The sequence below is a fragment of the Thamnophis elegans genome, chromosome 7 (genome assembly GCF_009769535.1).
Source record: "Thamnophis elegans isolate rThaEle1 chromosome 7, rThaEle1.pri, whole genome shotgun sequence".
In the NCBI taxonomy this organism is placed as follows: domain Eukaryota; kingdom Metazoa; phylum Chordata; class Lepidosauria; order Squamata; family Colubridae; genus Thamnophis; species Thamnophis elegans.
Window position 1 is genome coordinate 64,333,844 of NC_045547.1, and position 6,000 is coordinate 64,339,843.

Sequence of the window (6,000 nt, forward strand, 5' to 3'; positions counted from 1 at the left end):
ATCACAATTTAAAGCAGCAGCAGCAACCCACAAATAGGTATACAATTTCTATGTGCTACTTACAGTAGAAAGTAATCTTTTTCTAAAATAAAAATAGACAGGGAGGGAAGGTTGAAAGAGAAATGAAGATCTATTTTTTTCCATCAATCCTGTTTTGAGTGTTGTAGATCATAAGACTGCATTATGATGAAGCAATATAGTTGCTTTGATGAAACAAGAAAGGCAGGAATCTCGAATCAATTTACCTTCAAAATGTTTATAAAAGAACTCTTTAATACTATGTCCATCTTAGTATTTATATATATTTTAATAGTGATTAGGAGAAAACGAAAACAAACATAAGGGACAAACTTTTCAGACATTTGAGGAAACATTTTAACTGCTGAGACTAGGTCCAGTAGTCCTATATTTACATATTAGATTATGAAATTCAACTGATCCATATTGTGGAATTTGAGGGGAAACAGAATTCAGAGATTAAGGAAAAAGAGATGCAAAGAGTTTGCAATAATAAGCTTCAGTTTTAGGTTAGCAACATTATTTTGCATCAAAATGTTGATAGCCTTAAAAAAAGGAGTTTATTACTGCTCATTTTAAAATGCTGTTTTAAAAGTGATGCTTAAAATTATAAAGTATACCAACAGAATGAACAAACAGAAATAAATAACTGTTCCTTGTTTTTCATTAATTCTGATCAGTCCACCCTTTTAAAATATATAGAGATTAAAAGATGTAAAATAAAATAAGACTTAAGGGTAACCTTAAACGAAAATACCCTAGAGAGTTTAACAGAATTAAATGATTCAACCAACATTCTATATAATCTGTGGGATGAATTGCTTTTTGAATCAAAAAAAGTCTTTCTTTTTTTTTAAAGACTTAAAAGTATTTATCCGAAGACAGAGAAAAATGATTCATTGCTTGGGTAGAGCACAATAATAGCTCCTTTTTCAAGTTTTCTATAGCCTGGTTTTGAAGAGGAAAAATGCTACCAAGTCACATGCTGTGTTTCTAAAATCGCCTTTTCGCTCTTCTAATTCTGAACAATGTTTGGGACTAATTTAATTCTCTTCAAAATTGAACGTTGAGTGAAATGGTTACTCTCCCTCCTCCCCTTTTAATCCTTCATGTAGCAAGAAAGAAATGAAAGCGGGAAAGTATCCCTTTGATACTCTTAATCTTTTCTGTCCTGTAGCTTGGACCTATTCAGTGCAAGATCACATTTGCTGGTTTCATGGCCTGAATGCCAGTCCCTGAGACATTAAAAAAATATGTATTTGCTGCAGCTGAGCGTAGGTAGGTTTGTGATGGTCCTGTCAATTGTAAAGCTGCCGCAAGGGGTTTCTAGGAACCTTACTCCCTAATGCAGAGCTTCTCAGCCTTGGTCCACCTGAAGATGCGTGGACTTCAACTCCCAGAATTCTCCAGCCAGCTCTGGCTGGGGAATTCTGGGAGTTGAAGTCCACGCATCTTCAAGTGGGCCAAGGTTGAGAAGCACTGCTCTAATGGTTCTTGATCTTTCATTGCTTTCCCCCCTGCTGTTCTAGTCTATTCTGCGTTGCACCTTTATGATTCTGTTATATGGAGCCAAGGTGGCGCAGTGGTTAGAGTGCAGTACTGCAGGCCACTTCAGCTGACTGCTATCTGCAGTTCGGCGGTTCAAATCTCACTGGCTCAAGGTTGACTCAGCCTTCCATCCTTCCGAGGTGGGTGAAATGAGGACCCAGACTGTGGGGGCGATATGCTGACTCTATAAACCGCTTAGAGAGGGCTGAAAACCCTATGAAGCAGTATATAAGTCTAACTGCTATTGCTATTGTTAAATCTGCTTAAAACTGCATTCTTTTTTTCAAACAAATCGAATGCATTAGAACTTTCATCACTGGTGAGGCAATATTTGCTGTAGAAGGGAAAAAAGACCAGGGAAAAAGAAAAAAGATAATTATTTTTTTAAATGTACATGGAATTGTATTCCTATCCCAACCACTTTTTTTTCCCCAAGGCAAATAGATTTAAAATATCAATGAGAATTTCCTTCAGGGGGGCTTCCTTAACATACTTGGATGACAATCCAATATCTGAAGTGTTTTCCAAGTCTTGAAAAATAATCCAGGAGAAGGAAGTTATTGACAGAAATGAGCATCCAGATCAATATGGAGTTAGAGAACATAGCTTAGACTTTCCTGTGGATTGATTAGATTAATATTGTTCATTTGGCAACGTCCCGCACTGCATGTAGCCAATCTTGCTCATCACAGTGAGCTAAGCAGTCTCTGGTGATTGGAAAGGCCCAACAGAGACTTCATTTCCTTAGAGTCCTGCAAAAATATCAGGGGGAACAAAGGCTGATGACCTCTTTCTATTGGTCCACCATAGAAAGTGTCCTCACATATTGCATTACAGTATCGTATTCTGGTTTAAGAGCTGCAGACAGGAAGGCACTACAGAGAATGATCAATTTGGCACAAGAAACCATTGGTTGCCCTCTGAAACCACAGGTCTCACTGCTTTAGCAGAGTAAGGAAGATACTCAAAGATGATTCACAACCTGGTCAGTATCTCTTTGCACTTCTACCATCGGGCAGAAGACATCAAAGTATAGCCAGCCGAACAAATAGGTTTAAAGATAGTTTCTATCCTTGAGCTGTCAGACTTTTAAATACAACTACAATCACTCCATGCACATGCTAGGTTTTTTTTTCTTTTTCTTTTTTCATTTCTGCTATAATTTTGCACCAGTGAGGTTAAAACCAATTTCGTTGTATTTAAGTACAATGACAATAAAGATTATACTTATACTTCTATTACTTGGATTAGAGGTTGTCAGATAATTTAAAAAGCAAAATAATAGGAAGCAATGGCCAATTACTTCTATACTTGAAGGTATCCATGCAATTGCCCAGAGTCAAGAGTGTCTTTCCCTCCCCTCCAATCAATATCTTACTCTTGAGAATATGGGACGACAATTTGATTGATATCAGGGACCAACTTTTTGTTTGTGTTTTAAATCTAATATCACACTTTGGATGTTTGGGGGAGGGAAAGAATGTTGGTGGATCTTTTTCAAATCATATACACATATTTTAAGATATCATGTACAATCTTCACCAGTTTCTCAATGGTAGGAAATGGTTTTATGAGTTTAGCTCTGTCATCAAAAGGAATTTAAGATCCATCAAAACAGAAGTAGATGAACAGAATTTGGTGCCTGTGATGTAAACTGCTATAGGGGATTAAAAAGGGAGCTGTAGGGGTCCCTGGTTATCTTTAAGGAATATAGACATGGAAAGCTATGACTCAATTAGCTGAATGCTGCAGTGCACTAAGCCTTTATGAGAACATTCAGGCAGGAACAGATGTAGTTACAAGTCGTTGTAGCAAAGACATTTCAAACTGTTCTGGTTATTCAGATACTCTTTCAAACACTATTTCAAAGGTACCCCTAATAACAATTGCAATCACACTTAGACTTACATACTGCTTCATAGTGCTTTTCAGCCCTATCTAAGCAGCTTATAGAGCCCGGGTCCTCATTTTACCGACATCGGAGGGATGGAAGGTTGAGTCAACCTTGAGCAGGTCAGGATCGAACTGCTGACAGTCTGCAGAATTAGCCTGCAATATTGCTGTCAGCACTTTTTCATTCGATAATCAGGAAAGACTGTACTTTTACTAATTATAAATGAACAGAAGCGAAGCAAAGCGAAGTCTGATTATTTAGGCGCGAAAGCGAATAATATATTGTATAATTCATTCCCCACCCCTTGGCATCCCATGTACAGTCCAATCATAATTCTCCCAAGTGTCAGGTGTGAGATAACTTCGAAAGGCATCACCAGGATGGAATGCTGGTGCCGTTGGCCTTGGCGGGAAACATTCCTCCTCCACATGCACAGTAAGGTGGACAGTTCAAACTCCAGAATCTTCCTCCAGGACAACAATTAGTCCCCTCCCAAATACCATGCCCCCCCTCCCCGTTTCAATGGCAGCTGAAGCAGTAGTAAAGCGGAGGCTGACAATTGCATTCTAACCACTGCACCATGGTCATTGTATAAGTTTCATGGGCATTCTCCATGTCCATCATAAAATATGCTGCTTCTTAGAAATCTGTTTGAGATGATAAAAATAACTGTTTTATTTTCCTTATATTCCCCCCCCCCTGCTGACTATTTGGCTTGCATTTCCAAAGGTCAGTAATCCTGCTCTGTTATATTTGGCAAGTCAAGGGCTATGGTTGAATCCTCCTTTCTCTCTAAAGCTTTTATCTCGGTGTTACAGAAATGACTGCTTAATAGTGACAAGCAACTGTGTACTTACCCTCGTCTCTGCATTTAACAGAGAAGTGCATTAGCCTGTGATTTTTCTCTCTATTCGGTGAGTTCCATGCTTTGTTCTACTGAGTAGATTAGCTGTAGCAGTGTCCAATCATTATGTAAGTACTATTACAGCCCTCTACCAAGGTTGTAGCTTTATGTATACACAAGAATAATAGCCTTGCAAAGCTATGAATGAAACATTATGAGCACTTCACCTTTGTGAGACTCATTGAAATTAATGGAAATGGATGAATATTGGCTGTTGTGAGATGGGTTCACGGGATTTGTTGCTTGTATGTGGAATATTTCACTGTATTTCAGAAGAGTTAATAAAAAGAGAAGTAAGCCTGCTAGCTGAGATTAGTAAAGCAGGCATCAGTTGGTGTTTTTGTTTATTTGTGTGCGTTTTTATCTAAAAACAAAGCACATCAGGATCTTCAGCGTTTATCTCTGTTTTTATTTTTGCAGAAAGCAAATAATATAGCAGGAAAATCTTAGATCACACCTGGTTTATATAATTGGGTTTAAATGTTGGGTTTTCAAGAAATGCCCCAGCCCAGTAACAGAAATACCACAATATTTTGTATGCAAAAGCTTCCAGTTATGTCCTTGGCTTCTCCAGCCAACGCACAGAAAAAGAGCTACCTGAAAGCATGGATGATGGAGCATCAGCGTCATTTCTGTCTACACTAGAGATGGCCAATTTGTCACAAGCTGAAACTGTATTTATTGTTTGGCGTTGGTTCTCTGATTAAGGATTGCTATGGCAGAATCATAATCCAAACTAAATATGGATGACCAAGCAAAAAGAACATTTCAAAATACAAAATTAAAAAAGGACAAAATGCTTCCCTTCCTTTATACATTTGATTAAGTGGTAAAATAAAAACTTCAGTTAATTGGAAATTTCTTTAATCAACATCACTCAAGAGGATTCTGGGCAGTGGTAAAATTCAAAATTTTTTACTGCCGGTTGTGTGGGCATGGCTTGGTGGGCATGGCAGGGGAAGGATATTGCAAAATCTCCATTCCCACCTCACTCTGGGGCCAGCCAGAGTTCTCCAAACTACTCAAAATTTCCGCTACAGGTTCTCTGGAACCTGCTAAATTTCACCCCTGATTCTGGGGCTGTTCCAAACATTGTGCAGATAATTTTTTGAGTCCATAGACCAATGATCTAGTTCAGCACAAGGCAGTTTCCTATGTTCCTGAGGTCTGAAACTAAGTGTAATTGCGGTTTTGTTTTAAAAAAAAAACCTATCCACCGATTGGGTGAACATACTGTAAGAACTCACACAATTTCTTTCTGATTGTTTCCTTCCTTTGCTCTACATCAAGAGTCTCTGTTACTTGAAAACTCAAAATATGTCATTGACAAATACTCTGCTCCCTCTGTGGCACCGATCATGAAGTTACCGAAGAGCAGGAATATTTTTGACAGTTGTAGAAGTACATTTGTCAAAATTGAGCTTCATCTAGATGAGGAAAGTCAAAAAGTCATCTGCAAGAGCCATTATTTTAGAAAAAGAAAAAGGAAATCCAGCAGGAATTCTAGTTGTTATCAGATAAATGGGAAGGGATCAGTTTCAATTTAAAAATGACTTGAGAATCTGTATAAAAGGAGGAAAATAAAGGCCATGATAATAAATATGTAAGATAAATATGTAACACTTTGCACGGGGAG